Genomic DNA, 14,365 nt, shown 5'->3' on the forward strand with positions numbered 1-14,365 from the left:
TTTGTTCATATTTATATATACTTCTATTACCTCCCCCCATTGAATGTAAGCTCCTTGAGGGCAATGACTTTTACATGTTTTTTTTACTCTGAGCTTAGCAAAGTGCCAGACACACAGTAGATACTTATCAGTTTATTATTGATAGTGACATAAGACAGCAAAGTTGTAGATGTGAACCAATCAGCCTTTCCCATTACAGTCTTATTCCTAATCAAAGCATCATAAGGCATTTCAATAGAGACCCATCTTAGAGAATTTACCAGTGGGGTCTCTCAGATAAAGTTCTGTGTATACTTAACAGTCATGTTATCCATAAGTCAAACAGAAAATAAAGAGCAGGTGAAGTAAGGTAGATATCATATCAAACTACTTCTACCAAATTTGTATCTTCATGATTGTTTCTGTATTGCTACATACAGGGCTTGAGGACAGCTAGGTGGCACAGTGGAGAGAGTGTCAGTCCCCAAGTCAGAAAGACTCATCTTCTCAAGTTCAAATCTGACCTTAGACATATACTAGCTGGGTGACCCTGGACAAGTCACTTAACCTTGTTTGCCTCAGTTTCCTCATCTGTAAAATGAGCTGGAGAAGGAAATGGAAAACCACTCCAGGATCTTTGCCAAGAAATGCCAAAGGGGTGAGGGGGACTCAGACACAACCAAAATGACTGAACAACAACAACACAGACAAGGCTTGATATTGTCACAGAAGATTAATATAATATCTTAGAAGTATTACACTGTTTTATTGGTCTGAACATGGCATTCTTCTTGTATACCATGCATCTGAATTTTTTTATTAAAAATCCTAGAAATTGAGCAGCCCACAATTGTGGCATGGTACAGAGGACTACTAGTAACTCTAAAGCCCTGTGAGCTCCCTAGATTTATCTAAAACCCCAGATTTTGAGCAAGAAGGGACTTTGAGGACATCTAGACCAACTTCCTCATTTTACAAATAAGAAAATCAGCCGGAATAGGTTAAATGACATGGCCAAGGTCACGTACTTCAGCCAGATTTTCTTGCTTGTTCTTCACATACACCACTCTGTATCTTATCTCTGTGTATTTGTGGAGGTTGTCTCCCATGCCTGTAATGCACTCTCTCCTCACCTCTGTCTAATGGAATTCCTAGCTTTCTTCCAAGTTCAACTTCAAGTGATGCCTCCTTCAGGAAGCTTATCCTGTTTCCCCAGTTGAAAGTGCCTTCCCCCAGTAATTACTCTGTGTACATTGTAATAACAGAACCGTGCGTGGACCCTCTCTCTCTCCCACTAAGGCTCATGTGTGCTGAGGTGGATTCAGCATTAAGGGAGCTTGCAGAGAAAGCTCTGTCTCTTTCCTAAACTGTGTGGCTTTTTGCACTCCACCCCAGATTGCTGAGGAGAATCACTCCGAAATACAGGCTTGGCTCATGTGTATGGTATTACTGTTAATAACTCGCTGACATTTATCTAGCACTTTAAGGTTGCGATATGCTTTATAAACATGATCTCTTTTGATCCTCACAACAACCCTGTGAGATATTATTATTATCCCCATTTTATAGATGAGAAAACTGAGGCAAACAGGTTTAATAATTTGCCCGGAGTCACACAGCTAGTATGTGTCTGAGGCAGGATTTGAACTCAGGTCTTCCTATCTCCAGGCCTAGGGTTTTATGCACTGTGCCACCTACCTGATATTTCTTTGTGTGTTCTCTTCTCTATTAGAATGTGAACTCTTTGGGGGCAGTGACCATATTTTTGCCTTTCTGTGTATCCTAATACTTTGCACAGTGCCTAACACAAAGTGCTTAATAAATACTTGATGATTGATTGACTGACAGATAACCATAAGATCCCTCTTTTTTCCTTCCACACAAAACAAATACTTAAAAAATAAAAGATTTTTAAACACTCGTTGACAAAGATTTAAATATAAGGAGACAACTTATAACTCTTATTATACTCGCCTGGGAGATAATTACCTAAAATATTAAAGCATAAAACATTTTGTGAGACTGTTGAAGAAGCATTTCACCTTCCTCCCTGCTCTGCACTGTCAGAGAAACTCCTTCAAGGTTGATGTCTTCTGGTAAACCAAGCCAGGGGTTTCCCTCCTCCTCCTGCTGTCAGTGGCTATCTTCTCTAAAAACAATGTAGTCATTGCAGGAGACTCTTCCCACAATGTAGCTAGAACCCAGAACACTTACAATACTAAACACCTGAGGCGATCATTCTTGAAAGGTGTGTCTCCTAAATCACTGTTCAGTCATATATACTCAGGGAAAGAAATAAGAAACAGAAGAGGTACCCAGAGGCCAGGCTACCAACTCACACTCACACAGGCAGAGAATTATATGCCATGACACAAATGCAGGATGAGGAGGGGAGAAAGTACAAGGAGGCTGAGTCACTCTCTTCAAACTGGCACAGCCTCTCCATTGACCACCAGCAGCCAGCCCGTCATGGATTTCCTGCATCATTCCAAAGGATGACATTCCTCAATACTGAGCCAAATGCACATGGCACACGAGAAGGGACCCAAGGTCTGATCAGGAGAACTCTCTTCCTTGTTTCCATTATACACACAAACACATACACACACACACGCACACACACACTCATATGCAAATATATGTGACCATAAGCACACTTATGTGTATGCTTATTTTATTTATATACATATATCTCTGTACATTTACACACATTTAATTACTTGCCATCTCAGGGAGAGGGAAGGAAAGGAAGGAGGAGAATTTTAATTCAGTTTTTTTGAAAGAATGTTAAAAATTGTTTTTACATATAATTGGAAAAATAGATATTATTCAAAATTCCCTTTAAATTGAAAAAAGGCCCAGAAAAGTTCTATTTAAGTGACCAGGACATTGAAGAAACATTTGTACCAGGGTACTATCCATATGCAAAGATGAAAACCTAAGCAATATGATGGAAATTTATGAAATCTTAAAGGATGTTGCTATAATAACAATGGGATTGTTCAATTCTTGAAGCATGGAGAGGGTAAGTTTAGAGAAAATAAAGGCAAATACATAGCTAATAATAAACATATGGAACTCATTGGACCCAAGGATGATAGCAGCTGAAAAGACATAGTTTTAAAGAAAGCTCGGATTAATTCATGGTTGATAGCTCTGTTCATGGGTTTACGGGGAGATAGAGATCTCAAGGGACTCTAACTTTTTGCAACTCTGAAGTCAAAGGGTGCTTTTGGATTTGGTCCAACTCTTCCCAGAGCCATGAAGATGTACCACAGTCCTTGATCATCCAGTATTTCCAGATGTTCTGCAGTGCTAGGGACCTTTTGGGTAAGGATCATTCAGCTAGTTCCTTTTTAAAGTATATTCACGTTTCAGACTTTGTTACCACAATAATTTAAATATGTTGCTTACTGCCAAAATTAACTCACTGCTTCACTTCTTCCACACTGTTTCATTTAATTAAGTTTTCCAATTAATCATCTCTGAGTATTACACCATGTCCAGAAGTCCATATTAATAAAACTTCTGCTTACTTTTAAGGACTCAGTGGCAAGTTCGATTTCAGGGCATCAATCCATCTGGCCCTTCCTACCTCAGAAGAATTAAGTTGGGGAGAAAGTGAGTACCATCTGTTTATGAATATTTCTTTCATGATTGCATGGTGGAAAGAAAGTTGATTCTAAGATATCATTGTTAAGGTAGATTAAAGGAAAATGACTAGCTGGCCTACCACCCCATTCATGAGAAAACTGATCACAAAGGAGAAATGTCAATTTTGGGGCTAAATATCCAACAGAAATAGAGGAAGAGGGAAGCTCGTATATTTAATCACAGAAAGGAGGACAGAAGAGTAGAGTTAAGGTTGAAGTCAATATTTCCTCTAGTTTTAAATGAAATTGAGGAAAAAAGGTGATTTTCAACTATGTCCTTTATAATGCAATATCTCCATTAAAAAAAAGTATGTCTCTGGGAAGATACAGGGGACCCACAAGTAGTAGATAACTGGTCTTGCCAATGGATTTTTAAAAGACTTGGAAGTGCTCAATTAGTCACTTTGGAGAATCAACCTTCCACAGTTGGGCATGTGATTTTCCACTTTGGGGAGGGAACAAATTGAGGTGGGGGGATAGCTATGACCTTGTTTGTCTGAAGATTTATCTCTTGAAAATATGATTTTGCCCATCCATCACAAGCTATAGGGTCATGAGTCCTAACCTGGAAATCCAGTGGTTCTCTTTTATCCCTAGGACCAAATATGAAATCCTCTGGCCTTTCAAGCCCATTATGACCTGGTTTCTTCCTACATTTTCAGTCTTATATTTTACTCTCCTCCACATATTCTATGATTCAGTGACATAAACCTCTTTGCTATTCCTCACAGAAAATATTCCATTTTCCAACTCCAAGTGCATTTTCATTCATTATTTTTCATGCCTGGAATAATTTCCTTTCTCATCTCCACCTTCTGATTTCCTTCAAGCTACAACTCAAATCCCAGTTTCTCCAAGAAGCCTTTCTCAGGTCCCCTTAATACTAGTACCTTCCCTCTGAGATGACCTTGAATTGACCCTGCAAATATTGTAAGGAGAGTTTTTTGCATGGCATTTTTCCCACTAGAAGATGAGCTTCTTGTGGGCAGGAACTGCCTTTCTCTGTATCCCCAACACTTAGTAGGGTGCAGGACACATGGCAGGAGATTTACAAATATTTATTGACTGACTTTCAAAAACCAATAAGCAGCAACAAAAGAGAAAGAACAAAAGAGAGAAAAAGGGGAGGGCGTTGGGATATCTGCCCCTTTTTCTTCAGTTTTATATTCACTTTAGGCTACAGATTACATAGATATCATAAATGCCTTCAATTTTCCAATGGGAATGATATATTAAAAGGGTTCTTCGCTCTTTCTCCCTTCTCTTTTTAGTCTGCACTTGTAAAAACATTCATTCCTTCCCATCATATATAGCCTAGATAGTTGTGCAAAGTATCATTATGCTGTTTACATTGGGTTTAGACCAATTCCTTACTTAAACTCTTACAATCTACTGGAAACTGTACACCCAGAACTTATAAGTTTTCCTCTTTTCACCAAATCTGATGGTCTTTTCTCTGTCCCCATGCACCTTAGCCTGTCTACAACATGAGGCACTGGCATCTTTTCCTACCTTCTCAAAAGTTTTTAATTTGTTATTTTCCATGATGCCTCCCTACCTTGTTCCTCCTGCCTTTATCAATATATCTTTTCAATATTTTTTGTTGATTCTTCTCCAACATCCCACCCTCTAACTGCAAACAAATGTCTGGAGTTGTTATCTCAGCCTTTTGGGGGGTTTCTGTTAGCTAAGATGAGCTTTATCTTACCTCGGACTAGATCTACATGTCACATCATCCTGAATTTCCTTTCTGGGATTTTAATGTCTGATAGGTGAGATTTTGCTTTATATTGCATGGAAGCTGGCCTCCACAACTTTTCCAAGACATCTTTAAACCTTGCTACTCTAACTCTCCACCTTCCTAGTTCCCTAGTGTCTTGTCTTCCACTAATCAAAATGTAAGCTCCTTCAGGGCAGGGACTATCTCACTTGCTTATATTTGTTTCCCAGAGTTAGCACAATGCCTGGACACAAAGAAGACACCTAAACACTTTTTCATCTATCTATTGCTTTCTCCATAATTTTATCTATTAGTGTCTATCTATTATCTATCATTTTTCTCTTTTATCTATCATTTTCTCTATCCATCTATTTCCTCTCTTAACATTCTCTCATCCACCAAATGTAGTCTTTATTTTGTAAATCTCTATTTCAAATCATGAATTCTCTTCAGACTTCTTTTTCTAGATCTCCAGCTGACTACAGAACATTCTTACTTGTAGAGTGGTTACTTTTAATTCACTCCCAAATAGGTAGTTTCCTCAAGAATAAAAGGGGGGTTGAATTAAATAATGTCTACCTTCCAGCTCTAATATTCTACAAATAAACCAATTTCATATTCATAGGAGTCAGACCAAGGTTTTGAAATCTAGAATGATAGCATGTTGCCACACCACTATATTAGAATCTAATAGAGGCTAGGGATGCTACAGTACTCTCTTTATAACATCCACAATCACCCAAAAAATGGGAAGTGAAATGCAGAAGGACCTGGACTTAATAATGATGCCTACACTACCTACTTCGCAAGGTTCTAGTGAAGAGAGTGATACCCAACAGGAGCTGGCCAGACATTCACAGAGGAATTGCTAAGTGGATGAAGAGTTCATCTTTCCTATACTGTATCTGAAGTTGAACAGGTGGCCCATTGATATAATTCATTAGTATATACATCTTTGACAGACAGAGCAGGTAGATAATAATAGATTAAGCCTCAAGTTGAGTATCATGACAAGATATGAGCAGCTTGCACTTGACAAACTCAATATTTTCAGTGATACGTGGCTGTTCGTTGCTACAAAAGCACATCTTTTCAGTGAAATGATTCTTCTAATGATACTTACTATGTAGAGAGGCAGTGTGGGGTAGGGATCAAAGGCTAACCTTGGAGCCAAGAAAATCTGGATTCAAGTCTTATATGTGACACATGCTAGTTAGGTGAGCATGGTTAAGTCATCTAACCTCATATAATTAGATGGAAAGTAAACCCACACACACACACACACACACATACACAAGTGCACACAAAAGGAAGGAGAGAAAGACCCAAATCTCTACCTTTCCAATACCTAGAGATTACATCATCTATTTCTCTCCTCACCCCTATGGTGCCTAATATAGTCCTCATTATAGTGGACATCTAGAATAACTGAGGTAGGTAGGTGGTACAATGGATAGAATGATGGTCCTGGAATCAGGAAGACCTGAATTCAAATCTGGGTTCAGACACATATTAGCTGTGTCATCCTCGGCAAGCCACTGAACTTCTTTTTGACTCAGTTTTTTCAGCTGTAAAATGGTGATAAAACAACACCTACCTCCCAGGATTATTGTGAGTATCAAGTGAGTTAGTATTTGAAAAAAAGTACTTAGCACAGTGCCTGGCATATAGTAAGCAATATATAAATGTTTATTTCCTTCCCCTGAATAGAATCACAATGTACCTGGGTAATGGAGAGCATGTGCTCCAGTATATAAAGAAAAGTATGCAGGTCAGAAGGAAAGGAATAAAATTCTCCTGACAAGTGTCAAAAATCAGTGACTCTGATAATCCAAGAAGAATGGTCAGTAGACCCAATGTTTGCTTTTCTTGAACAAGGTACTGATTTTTTTTTATGTTCAATATCCAGGCAAAACTGGTACTCAGAAGTTCCATAAAGAATAAGGTTAGTAAGTCATTCTTTCCTCACAAGTCGCAACCTGATTTCCTGGTGCTGACAGATGGATGGAAAATATGTGATATGAGTGGCATTTTTGTAGCTTGGCAGTGGTTAGGTGCAGCTTTCACAGACCCAAAATATACCACTACCACTGTTTCTTCCCATCAGCAGGAGATGTTCGAGCTTCCAAGGAACAGGAATAAATATTCTTTTTATTCTAAAGATCTTACTTTTGGCATTTGCTGAAGAGACAGAGCACATCAGGGAAATCTGCCATATACTAAGGTATAAATTACTGTCATCTAAGACCTTTTTGGATTCTAGGTGTTTGGTAACAGCTGTGAGATAACATAGTCATGAATAGAAATGTATGAGAGCTAAATCCTGTGTTCCTCATTTGTGAAGTAGGTCAGACATTAAGTTCTGTCTTGCCGTTCACCGTCACTGTTCAGACTGTCAGGGTTACCATCGTGTCTGGTCAATGTTCTACCAGTGAGGGGCTAGCAGTCTAAGGTCAGTTCCTGTTCCCTCCATCTGCCCAGCAACAGCTTTTTAAAAATGGAAACATTGCATCATAAAGGACACGATTGACAATCTCCTTAATTCCCTAATTTCATTTAGAGTAGAGGAAAGGATGACATCAATATTGGGCCAGAACCCAAACCAGAGCATGCTCAAATTATTAAAAAGATTAAGAATGTTTCCTTTCTCTTTCTCTACTGTAGTTCATCAAGTAGAAATCTGTATATTCTTAGCAATAGCAGTAACCACAGAGGGCAGTATGGAATAGCCCATGAAACCAAAAACCTGTGGCCAAACTCCAAAGAGACTGTACTTATAATCAGAAAACCTGGTTGCAAATCCCAGGTTAGGTTTGATTTTGAAAAAGTCATTTTCCATCTTTGGACTTTAGTTTCCTTGTTAAAAGAGACAGAATTGAGTAAATGACCTCCAAGATCCTTTCTTCTCTAGCATTCTGTGATTCTGTGTTGGATCACAAAAGAATATCTTGAGTGGCAGGATTTCTGTTACCTTAAACAAACCTCCATTCAATAAATACTTGCTGGTTATCTGCTATGGGCAATACACTGTGCTAGGCATGATAGGGATGCAAATATATATGAGGTATGGCTCTTGACCTCAAAATAATGCACTCTAGTAAGGGTGATAAGACATGAGTATAGATAACTAAAATGCAAACCAAATGTTAAGTATATGAGAGAAGTACAAAGGAAATATTGTGCAAAATTTAGGGGCAGATAGGTTGCTCAGTGGTTAGAGTGCCAGGTCTGGAGTTAGGAAGACACATTTTTGTGAGTTCAAATCTGGACTCAGACACTTACTAGCTATTTGACTCTGGGGAAATCACTTAACCCTGTTTGCCTCTATTTCCTAATTTGCAAAATGAAGTAGAAAAGGAAATGGCAAACCACTCCAGTATCTTTGCCAAGAAAACTCCAAATGGGATCACAGAGAGTCAGACATAGCTGAACAAGAAGGTGGGGGGGGGGGAAGGGAGATTTCCAGCTGGAAGAATAAGTTGAAGTTAAGTTCCTCGAGGACAGAAAGTATATTATTCTGTCTTTGTATCCCCAATACCTAGCACTTTGCTTTGAACAAAGTAGGTGCTTTAAAACTGGTGAATTAGAATTTAAGCATTATGTAGTGGACAGTGTATGTATATGTGTGTGTGTGTGTGTGTGTGTATTAGTAAGATGTATATAGAATCACAAATCTCGATCTTGAAGGAAACTCATAGGCAATCTAGTCCAATACCCTCATTTTATAAATGAAGACACTGACTTCCAGGAAGATTAATTGACTTTTCCAAAGTCATATAGAGATTAAAAATCAGAAGTGAGTTTGTAGCCAGGTCCTGTGACTGCAAACCAGACTTCTTTCACTATCATATAATACCTACTTAGAAGGATGAAAGGATTTCAATAAGTGGAGATGTAGACATGGACATTCTAGGTGTGGGGCATGATGTCAGCAAAGTCATGGAGGTGGGAAAAAAGGAAAAATATTCAAGATATGTTGATTAGCCTAGTTTGCATAGACTGAAGAAAGCTGGATCCAAATTGTTGTGAGCCTTGACTGATAAGTTTAAAGAGTTTTTGAAGAGGGAGATGAGAAATTGCAACTCCATCCCTTTATTTCAGAAGCAGGAGATTACATTTGTGTGAATATGTAAATATACTATCATAACTGGTCAATATGTTGGTTGAATTTGTTAAAATCTTTTTATTAAATCTCTTGTTAAAAGGAAAGGCTCCCTGATTAGGTGAGGGGTAGGGGATAAAAACCAGAAATTAATGTAATGTAAAATGAAAGGCATCAGTTAAAACAATCAACAGGGACATAATGTAAAATCATTCATTTAGATTAAAAAATCAATTACACAAGATGTTGGCAACATGGATTCAGACCAATTTGTATGAAAAAAAAAAGCCAGTGGATTTTAGATGAACTCAAGCTTAATACAAGCAAATGTGTGATATGGTTGTTAAAAAAGCTTAAGTAAGCATAGACTTTATTGTCAAAGTAATCTAGCCAGATCATTGTGGATAATAATTGCACTGTACACTTCAATGATCAGACAAATCTTCATTTTTGTGCTTGGTTTGGAGTGCCACGTTTTAAGAGAGACAATAAGAAATGGAAGCAAATCTAGAGATGGGGCAGTGGATGCTGAAGGGCCTGAAAATCATGGCAAACGGAAACATTTTACCTGGAGAAAAGAAAATCTAAGAGGAAGCATGTTGCTGATTTTGAAATGTTTGAAAAGCAACCATGTGGAAGAGAAGATAAGGCCAAACCAATATCATTAGGTAGAAGTGAGGTCAATTTCTACTCCAGTAAAGAAGAGCTTCCTAAAACTTAGAGTTATCATAAAGAAATATGCCATCTCATAAAGCAATGTACTTCACAACAATGGAAATATTTTTTTAAATATCAGTAATCTATATTTTTTTGTTTTTTTGCTTTTTGGAGGGCAATTGGAGTTAAGTGACTTGCCCAAAGTCACACAGTTTGTTTTTGTGTTAAGTGTCTGAGGCTGGATTTGAACTCTCCTGACTCCAGGTCCGGTGCTCTATTCACTGAGCCACCTAGCTGTCCCATAATCTATATTTTAAAAGGCATTCATATAAGTGGAGGGGAGAGAGCAATTGGATCTGATGGCCTCTAAGAGCCCTTCTAATCATGCTTCTGTTAAATGAAATTTCAAACAACTAAGGAATTACCTAATGAGGATATGAGCATGACCAGGTTAATGCAAAAGGAAAGTTTAAACAGTTCAAAAAGTTAGCTTAATGTCTGGAGATTCCAGTGAAATGAACATCTATGTTTACAATGAAAGGAGTTGCTTTGTAAAACTCTTAGAACAGTGTCTGGAAAATATTAGGTGCTTAATAAATGCTTATTCACTTCCCCTTTCCTTATGGCCAATGTTCTTCCCTCTGCAAACTGCTGTAATTGTCTAGAGAAAACAACTATTGTGAAAAGGGACAATGAAATTGACTTGGGCATTTGCCAATAGTGCAGGATTCAGGATGTACCAGGGCTGGCTGTGGTAGAAAAAAAAATAAAACTGATTATCAAAAACATCCGCATCAAACGTTGGAAACCAAACTGCCTGAGAATGTTTGGTGTTTGTTTGATCGGCTACTATCTAGTCAGCCATCAACATCTTTGCCATAGAGTGAAGGAGAAGGGAAGAAAATCACACAAGATGGGAGATGAAAGCTTTGTAGCAAGAAGGGGGGAAAAGCTCCTTGATTATACTGTGGGCTTTCTGCAGTCTTTAATTCTCCCTCCAGCCCATCTTTAAGTTGGCATGTGGGACGTACTGTAGATGGATGGTGATGCTCATCAGGAGAAGCACACACATATATCTTGTGGGTTGATTTTTTTATTTGCCAGCTGAAGAGGAGCAGGGAGATTTATTTGGAAGGATGGTAATGAAGGTGGGAAGCACTTGTTATACTGTGGTTTCAGTTCTTGGTAGGTTACCCTGATATTTTCCCCTTCTCAAAGCAGAGTTCTCCCTTTTATTTCCTGTTATTTTCTTGAAGTGGGAAACAATTCTTGGAAGAGCGAAATGTACGCAAGAGGGATGTCTGAAAAAATACCATTTTAAAAAAATTATATTTTCTGTAAGACCTCAAGTGCTTAGCATGTTTCCAAACATACAGGTAGTTTCCCTTTTTGGCTTACCTGAAGTAGAGGAATTAGATTCATCCCCTAAATGCAAATGGCTACCTGAGAATTAGACATTCCTGATTCTGAGCATACAAATAGTAATCTGGAGATTTTAGACAATCATAAAAAGATTTTAAAATATCTCAATTCATAGGTTGCTAGAGTGAGAGCCAGGTGCCCTGATACACTCTGGGGAAGCTGGGACACTCTGGGAAGATATTCCTTGAGGGATTAAGGAAAATCCAAAAGGAATGCTTCAGCAGAATGTATAGCTCCTGCCCTCCCCATGGCATATGGGCTATGCTGCCTGCAAGCTTTCTCTACATGTATGTGTATTTGGGGTTCTATAGATCAAATATATGAAAGTTTGGTGATTTTAAAAAAAACTTTTAATATAGATACTGTGGTATTCTATTGACATACCCAAAATATGTTCTGTCTTCTCCTATTTTAGGATCAGGATACATTTATACACATGTACATATGTATGTATACACATATGTATATTTATATAGGTATATACACATGTATGTATACTTACATGTATGCATGTGCATATATGATTATTCTTATACAAATAAAAGCTATTCTTTTAAAAGTACCTCATACACCTTATCTTATATAATCATCTCAGCATCCTATGAGGTAATAATTATTAGTTTCATTATTATTCCTGTTTTACAGATAAGAAAACTGAAACAGAAAGAAGTTGATTTGGCTCTTCTTCCTAGGATTCTTTCAGCTTCAAATTTCCTAATTAGTTAATAGTTTTTTTTTTTACTTTCCACTCCACAGATGCTCTAGGACCAGCTCAGTCGACTCTCCTCCTACCTCAGACAATACTCCAAAATTAGGATTACTCTTGCCCTTGTTGTTGCCTTAGGGTCTTCTAATTACTGACATAGCACATGTAATCACTGACCTAGGCAAGGAATGACACTATGGTCATTCTCCAAAGACAGATAATCTGTGGCCCAAACATAGGAGATGCTTGCTTTACTGCCAGAACCTCTGACAGAAAAATCTAGAGACCACAGAACTGTGTTTGAAAAACTAGATCCATTACAAGGTACATTTAACATGCTAAATATCACAAATTCTTGATTTGGACATATAGTGGGGCAGTGGGCCTTAGTCCTTAGTCCCTTAGTCCTTTTTCCCAGGTAGATGGAACACCTTTCAGGGTTCCTGGACCAACAGATTGCCACCCCTGAGAAGTCACAGAATTATAAATTGCCATCGTTAGAAGGTACCAGAGGCTATCTAAGTCTAATCTATACCAGAAAAAGAAGCCTCTCTACAAAATTCCCAGTAAGTGATCACCTGGCTTTTACTTGAAGCAATAGAGTAAATTGGAACCTACTACTTCCTGAGGAAATCCACTCCATTTTTTTGGATAGTTCTAATCATCATGGAATTTTTCTTTATATAAAGGTCACACATATCTCTACAATTTCTACTGTATGCTATAAAATCTGCTGGGAGGGAGGAAACAGGGCATATATAAGTTCTTTTCCATATGATAACCTTCAGATAGATAAAGAGAGCTATAATCCAACACCACCCCTCCCCTCACACACACACTGCAAATCTTCTATTATCCAGACTGTAACAAATAAGCATAGTCAAGCAAAACAAATTCCTATAGTGTTCATGTCCAGAAATATATACTTCATTTCATATGTTAGCCCATCATCTCTTTTTTAGAAGATGGGTATCATTCTCCATTTATCTGCTGGAATCTTGGTTGATCATGATTTATGATGTTAATCAGAGTTCATAAGTCTTTCAAAATGGTTAATTTTTTCAACAATGTTATAGTTATCCTGCTCACTTCGCTGCCTGTGTTTATACAAGTCTTCCCTCATTTCCCTGAAACTGTTTCTTTCTTGATTTCTTACATCACAATAGTATTGTTACCTCCAAGCCCCAGTCATACCCCAAATGATAGGCATGCCCTTAACTTCCAAATTTTTTCATCTGCAAAAAGATCTACTTTAAATATTTTTGTACATGATGGACCTTTTCTTCTTTCTGTGATCTCTTTTGGTTATACACTTATTTGGAGTATTGCTAAATCAAAGAGAATGCACAGTTTAGTAACTTTTAAGCATGATTCCAAATTGTTTTTCAGATGGGGGACTAAGTCATAGCTCCCCAAAGTATATCATTATGAATGTTTTCTCATAGACCCTCCAACAATTCTCACTTTCTTCTTTTGTCATCACTGCCAAATTATGGACAAGTTTTAGTTTCTTATATTTTTCAACTTTTTTTTACTTTGTTTTAATATTTATTGTTATCTCAAGAAGATTTTAACTTATGTCCAATCCATTCTAATTTTGGGGATGTCCATGACTTTGGAAAGTTTTTGTACCTCTTGCACTGAATTTTTAATTCTCTTATAAGTCCATTCTCTATAGCTGTCATTTCACCTCCAATTCTTTCCTCCAATACTCACATTTAATTTACAATATAATTTTAAAACTTTTAAAAACTTTTGTTTGATTTTTTCATCAATTCTAATTTATCTTTCAGCTAAGCTTCACTTTTCTTTGAGGCTTTGCTTATAGGTGTTTTGGTGTTACCCTTCTCTTCTTGGTTTGTTTCTTAGGCATCCCTGTAACCATAATAAATCTTTATCTTTCTGTTTTTTTGCTAATTCATTCTTACTTAACAAATGAGCCCTTCTGCACTTCTGGCAAATTAAAAGCTAAGTAAAGGAGTATATATTTGATCAATAGGAAGCTGCTAGAGTTGGTTAAGTAGAGGAGTCACATAATCAGACCTATGTTTAAGGAAAGTTACTTTGGCAACAATATATAGGATGGCTTCGAGTGGGGAAAGAAGCATGATGGGTATTGCTATAAT

At 37.5% G+C, this 14,365-nt stretch overlaps 1 long non-coding RNA gene across 1 annotated transcript in view; it reads left to right on the forward strand.

Annotated features, from left to right (window-relative positions):
* The first annotated feature begins 3,066 nt into the window (after positions 1–3,066).
* The window catches only part of LOC138144645 (uncharacterized), a 157,472-nt gene continuing 146,173 nt past the window's right edge, over positions 3,067–14,365 (forward strand). The window contains exons 1-2 of the long non-coding RNA XR_011163995.1: positions 3,067–3,309; positions 3,523–3,600. This is a non-coding gene — a long non-coding RNA (uncharacterized lncRNA). The remainder of the gene's footprint in view (positions 3,310–3,522; positions 3,601–14,365) is intronic.

This window comes from Petaurus breviceps, unplaced genomic scaffold (assembly GCF_028583685.1).
Source record: "Petaurus breviceps papuanus isolate PSGF00001 unplaced genomic scaffold, PetGlider_PUasm1.0 90702, whole genome shotgun sequence".
NCBI classification, from domain to species: Eukaryota; Metazoa; Chordata; class Mammalia; order Diprotodontia; family Petauridae; genus Petaurus; species Petaurus breviceps.